We start from the raw sequence: 10,092 nt of genomic DNA on the forward strand, positions 1-10,092 counted from the left end.
CACAAAATTACGGGCAACAGGCCAGCAAATGTTAATTATTATTTTTTATTATTATTACTCTTGTGCAGATGCTCTCATTTTCCAGCCACCATCATCACCTCGCACAAAGCAATAGCTTCTGTCTGACTTTTCCACCTCATAGTCACACAAGCACATACATAGCACACACAAAATAAGATACTACAAGTGCTTTCCAAGAATGAAATGAAAAATAAAAGCACACAACATCCACGTTACATATGAATTTCACACATAAACCTGCAACCTGCATTCAAATTTTAAAAGGCTAAATAATAATAATACATTTTAAATTATATTATAAAAGAGGACAAGCGATCTAAGAAGAGCTTATACAAAAGCCTTTCAATAAAAATGTGTTTCAGAAGCTGTTTAAAGAACAATTGTGCTTGTTGGGTGTACATACATGGATGTACACCAGCATGCAGACACACAGTCTGCAGTGTGGGGTTTTTGCTTTCTGTTTGTTGTCTAACTGACATTCAGTTTGGCACCATGAGGATTGATGACTAATCAGCAAGACACTGGCTAATCAAACACACACATACACACACTCGCACACATGCACAAACTCATATGTAGAGTAACACACATGGCGTGGACTATAATTGTCAGTGATTGCATTTGAATACCTGCCCATGCTTCCACTGATTAGCATTGTGGCACAAATAGCTGTTGGATCCCTTGTTCCTCAAACCACCAAACTATCAAATCACTGAAGTATCTAGCTGCTGTATCCACCTATTTATCTACCAATCATGTATAGCATCTATCTGTCCTGATGTAAATGGCAAATAGTTGGTACTTGTATAGCCTTTCTAGTCTTCCGAGCACTCAAGGCACTTTTACACTACATGCCATGTTCACCCAAATTCATACAATAATGGCAAATGCTCATTACAAACAGAATTCAATTCAATTCAATTCAATTTCATTTGTATAGCGGCAATTCATAACAGAAGTTATCTCAGGACACTTTTCAAATGGAGCAGGTCTAGACTGAACTCCTTATAACATTTACAGAGACCCAACAGTACCACCATGAGCAAGCACCTGGCGACGGGGGCAAGGAAAAACTGCCTGTTAAAAGGCAGAAACCTAGGACAGATCCTTTGGCTCTAGGTGGGTGGTCGTCTGCCTCGACCAGTTGGGGTGAGAGAGAGAGACAGAGACAGAGACAGACAGACAGGTGCACAGCAACAACAGTAGCAACAACTACACTAATAGTAGTGACTGATGATGATGAACATGAAGAAGATGATGACAACGACAACAGCAACGATGGGGGACAATGAGCAGTGACAATAGTAATAATAGTAACTGTAGTAATAATAATATTAATAATAATAATACTAATAACAATAATATCAGTGATATTAGCAATGGCAGGACCATGGCAGGAGGCTCCACTAGGATCCATGAGAACCATTCATTCACATTCACGCTGATGCACAGCAATTTGGGAGCAGTCTGGGGTTCAATATCTTCCCATCAAACCTCCAGTCTTCTGATTAGTGGACGACCCGCTCTACCTCCTGAGCCACAGCCGCCAATGTAAGTTTCCAACATCAAAACACAAGTGCTTGTTGTTTTCCACTCGAAGCGACTGCTGCCACAGTTTCTCTGTAGTACATTTAAAGTGTTTCATAACCCCAAGATCACCACAAACCACAGATACTTCACTGCAAAAAGAAAAACATGTCAAAGGTGTGCTTGGGAGAAAAACAACTTTTTTTCTTGTTCTTTTTTGATTCGCACAAAAGCTGTCGTCTTGGAGACTTCAGGTATCCACGAGGCATCAGTTAAGACCGTGTGGCACATTTTGGTCTTTGGTGTGTAGAGATATTATCTTGCTGATTGTACAATAATGTAATAAAGCAGTTATCATCAGAGACAGATGAGAGAGAAAGAAAGAAACAGACAGGTAGAGAGAAAGGGGAACTGAAGGCAATTTCTCCTCCTTTAAGATGCAAACTGCTCCTGCTCCTTTGGGAGGGCAAACAAGTGGGAGAGGCAGCGGAGGAGGAGGAGGAGGAGACAAATAAATGAGGAGAGGAGAAAATGAAATGAGAGGACAGGAGATGATGGGCTGGTTGCATTGATCAAAGTGTGAATATTCACAGCACTCTCCTCTCCGAGATTAAATACTAATTACGCTCAACAGCTGTTCAATGAGCTTGCTAAGACTCATTATCTCAATGTACAACATGTGTACCACTTTAGAAACACAGACCTTCATTGCTAAACAAGACGTCCACCACGAGGAAATAAAAGCACCACCTTCTTGGGTAAAGTGATTCCTCCAGGAGAGTTAAAAACTTCATTATGGACCATTTGTTAAGACTTTCAGGATGAAGACAGGGCGGTTTTGTTAATTAAACAATAAATGTTTATCCGTCACATCTCCCAGTGATTATTTAGTCGTAAGTGAATGTGATACAGAAGTGTAACTCCCATCTCAGTTCTATTCTGGATCATCATTGTTCCTTCAGTAATGTGACTGACGTAAAATCTGTAAACAACACATTTTCTTTCTCATCAGGGCTGTACTTTGATTTGTGAATACATTAAGTACATTAACTTACATCTGCGTGAATGTGTGGCAGCCTGCAGACAGAAGGTACTTTTTTTGTTGTAAACGCTGCGCTATTTAAACAGTTGACCTTTCATAAGTGCCTCGCCTTTTTGCTATGTGCTCCAATATCAGGTCAACAGTTACTTCGCAGCATATCTAAGTAACTGTTAGGTAGGCTTCTCTATGTTGAAAAGACAACTCCCTTTTTGAAATGGTTTAAGATTGTAGGTGCTATGATAAACACAGCTGCACCTTTTATTTGTGCAACAATGGTTTGCAATGGTGCAAATAATTTTGGCAATCAAAATTGATTAATTACCAAAAGATAATAACTTCAGGGCCCCACCCTTAGATTAGAAAAACGATAGCCAAAAATTAATTGATTCAGTCTCATAAATTACACTAAACTATCAATTTAGAAATTGGATTAATAATTGAATTATTAATTACAACCAAAATCAATATTATTAGTTTAAGTGGTAGGATTTATAATTCTGCACAGAAGAGGCTGGTATCACCTACTCTTGTGCGAAATGAAATAGGTCAGCATGTATAAACACAAGCACTCATCAAAAACTAAAAACTAAAAGGAACTAACTAAAGCAGGGGTCATCAACTACATTTGTCCAAGGGCCAGAATTTTTCTCGGCAGACACTGTGAGGGCCAGGTGCTCGTAAAATAAAATAAAATTAGTATTTTGTCCTAAGTAATATGTTATTATTTGATGTACTAATTTTCATTCCAAATTTATGTTATTTTTTAGCCTCTGTCAGTGCTAACAGACTCATATTACCTGTACTGCAGCAAGCCACTAGGGGGCGATAGGGATATTTTAGGCTTCATATTTGTGAGGCTGTCAAGCTGTCCATCACTGTCACATGCAGTGTCGTAGTTTGTGAAGAACACTAGCAGGAGAAAGGCCTTATGAATATGTTTCAAGCATGAAAAATGGCACTCTCGAAGAGCCTTAAGCAGAAAGTTTAATGAAGAATGGACTGATAAGTATGTATTCATAGTGCCAACTTTTAGAAATGCTGTACCTGCGTGCCTCATTTGCAGAATATTAGAATATTATCTGATCATACACCTGTGAAAAAATGAACTCTATAAAAACGCATGAGAGGAACCGACTGTCAAACCAGTCTTTGAACTGCTTGCGCATAAGCCTGACAGCTGTCAAGCCCAATGTTAAAAAGATAGTGTCGGAGGGGAAATGTAACTTCTCCCATTAAGCAAACGTATTTCAGTCTTGTGATTTTCTTGGTTTTACTTTATTTGTATTTATTTGTTGGATCACAGGCTACTTTAATTTGATTCAAAGAGTAACATTCCTAATAACTGGGGCCTGTCGCTTTTATTTGTCATTAGAACTATTTGCTGATGTGCAAGGCTTGCAATTACCATGGTCTTCTCTGTTATGTTGATGGTTGTTATTGAGACACCGCAATTGTGCGCAAAGCCCAAGCAAGGACAATTTTGACATTTGTGAAAAACGACTATAGATAAAATGAGCACGTGAAACAATAAAAGATGTTAAATGACGAGTTTATCGTCATTTTTGATTGAAGGCAGGCTATGGCACAAGCTACTTTTCAGAGGCCGTTTCTTTCATTTGATTTAAAAATAAATAAATATAGAAACATACTTTTTCCTCTTCACTAGGCTATTCCTGAATTCAGTAATATTCTGGGGGCCGGATGGAAATCTGTGGTGGGCCGGATGTGGCCCGCGGGCCGCCAGTTGACGTTCACTGAACTAAAGGAAAAGATGTGTGGTACGTGGTACAGTATGTGAAGGTGGAGTTGCGCGTGTGTGTCTTTGTTCCCTCTGTCCGTATGTTTCAACTGAGCATGAAACACATGTTGGTCAGAGACAAAGGGCATGTGAGGAGCGTAAAGTCTGATTTTCCTCTCCTCGTGTGTGCTGAGCTGCAGATTAACAGAGCCGAGTGGGAGTAAAGGGAGTTAGTCGCATGCAAAGACACTGTCTGTGTGAATCATAACATTAAACTAACATTACCATGGCACTGTCTCAAAGACTGCAGTTACTGCAGTAACCTAAATTAATCATATAAACAGATGAATATCACAACAACATGATCGGAATGGAAACACATCAGTAAAGTAACATCAACAATAGTTAAACAGTCCTGTTCTTAGCCGTTAACAGTTAAGTGGATCTGTCTATTCCCAGTTCTTTACTGCTTTTTTCAGAAGCCACTGTAGTTTCTCTTACATTCTTGGTTAACTCGCGGGGTTTCAGTTGGTTTTAATCTGCAATCTCAATGCTAGATGCCACTAGATCCTAAACACTGGTCCTTTAAGTTAGCTAATTTTAGATAATTAGCTAACTTTTTACTATTGGTACACCTGTAACTAATTTATTGCAATTCAATTCCACAGCCTTGCCATAAATTCAACCTTTACAAAGTTTATAATGTTTTTGTTGACATTGTCAGAAATTCAGTGGCATTTGTATGAGGTCACAGTTAAAATGTGATGTTACTCAGATACAGAACACCAACTAATATTCCAGATAGAGACAGGTGAGCTAATTTACAGTAGCTGACCTGTAATAGAGAAGAGATGAAGATGTGATGTGACACAATGTAAAACCGTTGGAAGAAATAAAATACAATGGACATCAAAACTGTGTGTAATTTCTTCATCAAGGTTTGAACCTCCAGTGGTTACATTGTGTTGTATTAGTCATTAGTCACATTGCACAATGTGTGTGTGTGTGTGTGTGTGTGTGTGTGTGTGTGTGTGTGTGTGTGTGTGTGTGTGTGTGCATGTTGTGGCAAGTAGGGGGGGTGCTCTTGAAATGCCAGTGGGCGGAGAGTTTTTGTTCCAAAGCAGAGTACAGGCTGGGAAATGAGTTATGAAATCCAAAAATCACAGCCAGTGCTTGGTGTTGACTCATTGGTGCTGATCAACAACAAACTCCCACAGACACACAATATTTCAGTATGGTCATTTTGTGCTGTGTGGCAGCACAAATCTTACTTACTGCCATTTCAAGAACTCAAACGACACCAGCTCCTCTCTCTTTCGAACTCCCAACTCACCATAAATCTGCACAGTATCCCGAAGTAGCAGAATCACCATAATAACATATAAATAACAATAAAGGAGCATGGCAGATGGTGGGAGAGCATGTCACACAACTGGGTCAGCATGTTGGAGAATGGGCCAGTTTTTATGTGAGCAGAATGAGACACATTCAAGCTAAAATATATGACTGCTGCTGAACTTGCACAATAACGGCTATAAGAGCCTAATTTAAAAACAAGGAAGGCAACGCAAGCTGAAGAAGTTCGGAAAGTTGCCCAGAGACTTAAAAAATATTGTATTCAGCTGATGAAGGGTGTTTGGCTAAAGCATGTTTCCCCACTCTTTCACTTATTCTATTCAACCGAATTAGTTGCAGTTTATCCTGCTGTTGTGACCATGACTGTGACAAGTATCCTGAGTGCATAATGGCTGGAAACAATTGTGTGTTGTGTGTGTGTGTGTGTGTGTGTGTGCGTGTGTGCATGTGTGTATTTTTGCCCATTACGAAGTGACGCACTGATTAGCCATCAACTCTCATGCTGCCCGACTGCCAGTCACACGGACAACAAACAGAAAGCAACATCCCATGACACACACACACACACACACACACACACACACACACAAGCACAGCAAGGAGTATAATTGTCTGTGATTGCGTTTGGATACCCATCCACACTCATGCTGATTAGCTATGTGGCGTTAACGGAGAAAGAGCTGCAGAGCGAACAAGGGAGGACGAAACAGAGAGTGAGCGAGGGAGACTTATTAGCTTGCACAGTTTGCAGTCTGCATATTGCTATTAATGAGAAGTTTTAACCAATTAAAGAGAGCCTGAATCCAGTAAACAGCAGCCCAATATATTTGCACAAGGTAAATTAACGGCAACACAGCTGCCATATCACAGTTTTAATTTTACAGCTTAGCAGCTCCAACTCAATACAAAAAAACTCATCTATCAAGACAGACAGACAGACAGACAGACAGACAGACAGACAGACAGAAAGATACACCCACTGAAAACAGACGCATTAATCAGGTGTACAGTTGTGCAATATCAGTAGACCTTTTTGACCAATTTCAAGTTGTCCTGACAGTGCTGACCTTTGAGTCAAAAAACCTTTTTAAGTCCAAAATGGATGAAGCTGTGTTGGACCATCCATTTTTATTTAAACTCTTCTGTGAAAGTATAAACTCCATAAAGGGTTTTCAGACAGTTACAAGAGATCTTTTGAATACACTGTGTGAACTTATTGACATATTTGCAACCAAGCTGACAAACTTGGTAACTCAGAGAACTTTTTTCCCCCTCTTCAGTAATTCTCTATTGAAGTAAATACCAGAGGGGAGTAAACAACACAGTAAAAAATAAAGTAGGGGAAGTTTGGAGACCTGCACTAGCTAGTGTGTTAGCGGGTTATCTTGCCAAAAATGATCAGTCCTTAATTGCAGAAATCCCCACCGAGTTCCATTCTGCCTCAGGTTAGCACAAAAGGTGTCCATTGGGAGCCTTGTGACAGTCTGAGATCAACATACACAATGCCAAGTGTAGACTGGATTGGTGTAAAGCATATTGAAATCTGGAGCAGTGGAAAAATGTTCGAGTGACGAATCACACTTCTCTATGCATGAAGAAATGGTTCTCTCAGGTTGGTCTGAGTGAACAGAGCTCTGACCTCAACCCCATCCAACAACTATCTAATTTTCTATTTCATATGAGAATTATTTAAATACACCAATTGGTTTTTAACCCTCCATTTCACTATTTCCACCCTCGAGATGTTGTTTGCAGTTGTATCAACAATAGCTTTTGCAGGCAATCAAACATACAGACTTCCATATTCACTCAAATTAAAACACCAAGCAGGTCCTCCGGGTTTATACTTCAATGTGAGAGGGATATTTGTTATTAGAATGTATCATCATGGCTGAATTACAGCAAATTATTATTAATAAGCAGATCCTGCACATAGCATCTCTATGAAAAGATAAACAGTTTTCACCGCAGTCCCTCTCGGTCGATCACATGAAAAGACTGAAGATGTCTCGCTCTTTCTATGTACACAGATGGGAACAGAGGGGGAGATTGAATGGGTGACAGGGAGGGAGGGCAGAGAGGAAGTTGAAGAAAATGGAAGCGGGAGACAGAAAGATGAGAGTGGGCTGGAGAGAAGGAAGGAGAGCGGCGAAGATGAGGAGATGAGGGAGGGAGAGCAGAAAAAGGAGTGGGAAGAGGAGAGCTGAGAGGGAGTGATAGCCTTAATGTGTCTGCGTGAGTGACAGCCACGTATGAATATTGCATGTATGATTAGGGAGCAGAGAAGATGGGGCTTAAATGGCTTGTTAACCAGGCCCCTAAATACTGGCAGTACGATGGAAAAGAACAGGGGAAAGGAAGCAGAGAAGGAGAGGGAGGTGCCAAACTACTGATAGAAAGAGAGCTGAGAGCGAGGGGAAGGAGGGAGGGATGGAGGGAGAAAGTTAGAGGATGGAAAAGAGATAAGTGAAAGTAAAGAGAAAGTAGTCTTACTTGATATTTTATTAGCTGATACAGCAACACATGGAGTGAGCAGAAGAGGAATAAAAGCACAGAGAAAATCCAGAAAATCAGCCAACATTGAAAAAGGGACATACAGGTAGTCTAAACCCACACACTGAACAGGCGTCCAAGGGCTGTTCAGATTGTTTTACATGTTTGTGTCTACAAATCACTTCCTTTCAAACCATTTTTAAAAATACAAACATATGTTCCTCTACACAAGGACCCTTGTTGCTGTCAAACACTAGCATGGCTTCTCCTACTACTGCTATGCTGACAACACCCAGCCCCCCCCGGTACTCAGGTGGAGACACACATCGCTGCTTGCCTGGCAGATATCTCAGAGCAAATGTTGAGGCACCACCTACTGTTCAGGCTGGAATAGACTGAGTGTGTGTTACCTCATGGAAATAGGATGCCCGTGTTGAGACCCGTTTATCACTGTTGACAGTACTGTGATGCCAGTAACGCCTCTGCAGAGCCCCTGCATCTGCCATCAGCACTCTGCAGCCAGTGCTGCCCGCCTGGTTTTCAACCTGTTTTTTTCACCACTCCACTTCTCCATTCCGTTCACTGGCTCACTGTTGCAACACCTCACCAGTTCAACACTCTCGTGGGAGCTTACAAGGCAAGGTCAGACCCTACTCTCAGGTGAAACCATTGCGCTTCTCTGCCTCCGGACAAGTGGCTGCCCTGTTGCTTCTCGGTCAGGGCTCTTCTGGCCCCACAGTGGTGGAACCAACTCCCCAATGATGTCAGAACAGCAGAGTCATTGCCCAAGTTGAGCATCTCAGGCACTTACTTCCATCTAATTTCTTTTTCCTTTTTAAAAGGAGTGTCATTGTAGCTCTCTGAACACACTTTTAGCTGTTTGTTTGGGAGAGTGGCACTTAATTTTTTATGACATCTAGCTCTTGTTCCTTTAGAGTTTGAACGTACTTGTGAGTCCCTTTGGACAAAAGCATCTAAAGGTAATCCATCACAACAGAGGTATCCACTGGTCCCGAGACAGGCCTGGTCAAAATCATATATAACTGTAGTATTATGAACATTTGGTCAAGGTAATGTCCCACTCCAATGCCACAGATCTCAGGTCTGTGTGTCAATAATCATTCCACAAGCAACTGAAGTGTTTATTTTGAATTTTGATTGCTAGGCATATATTGCTCTATATTGCTGCTGTTGTATTGCTGTTTGTGACAACTTCTACTTCTTGATACATACCTCTCATTTTAGATCTGTTTGAACCGTCCACATTTTGAATCTGGACTAATTATCTTCGGGTCTCTTTCAGACTGATTTTGATGGTGTTGCGGTCCCTTATCTAAAACTGGCAGTTTTAGGTAAGTTATCCTTTTATTGTACAAAAACACCAAATTCACAACATCCTCATCATAATGTTTTGCTTCTTTATCAGATTTTATTTCATCAACTCAGTGTCTTTCCACAGACAAATTTACATTCTCAGATGTTGATTTCATGTTTAAGTTAGGCTTATGCCATGCAACAACAACAGGTAAGCAAAATTTGAACTGATCTAAAATTCTCATTAACAATGTGAATAAGGGCGCCCGGATAGCTCAATGGGAAGAGCTGGCGACCCATGTACTGAGGCTGAGTCCTTGCTGCAGCGGCCCAGGGTTCGAATCCGACCTGCGGCCCTTTGCTGCGTGTCATCCCATCTCTCTGCCCCCCTTTCCTGTCTATCTTCAGCTGTCACTATAATAAAGGCAATAAAAAGCCCCAAAGATATACTTAAAAAAAAAACAATGTGAATAATATAATGTATAGGTAAGTTGCTAATGTATAGGTAAGTTGCTAGTAAGTTCCATAAAAAAACAATGTGAATAATATAGATGTATAGGTACAGTTGCTAAAGTTCCACTTTATCCAAGAGAGTATGTCA

Source organism: Dicentrarchus labrax, unplaced genomic scaffold (genome assembly GCF_905237075.1).
Source record: "Dicentrarchus labrax unplaced genomic scaffold, dlabrax2021, whole genome shotgun sequence".
Classification (NCBI taxonomy): domain Eukaryota; kingdom Metazoa; phylum Chordata; class Actinopteri; family Moronidae; genus Dicentrarchus; species Dicentrarchus labrax.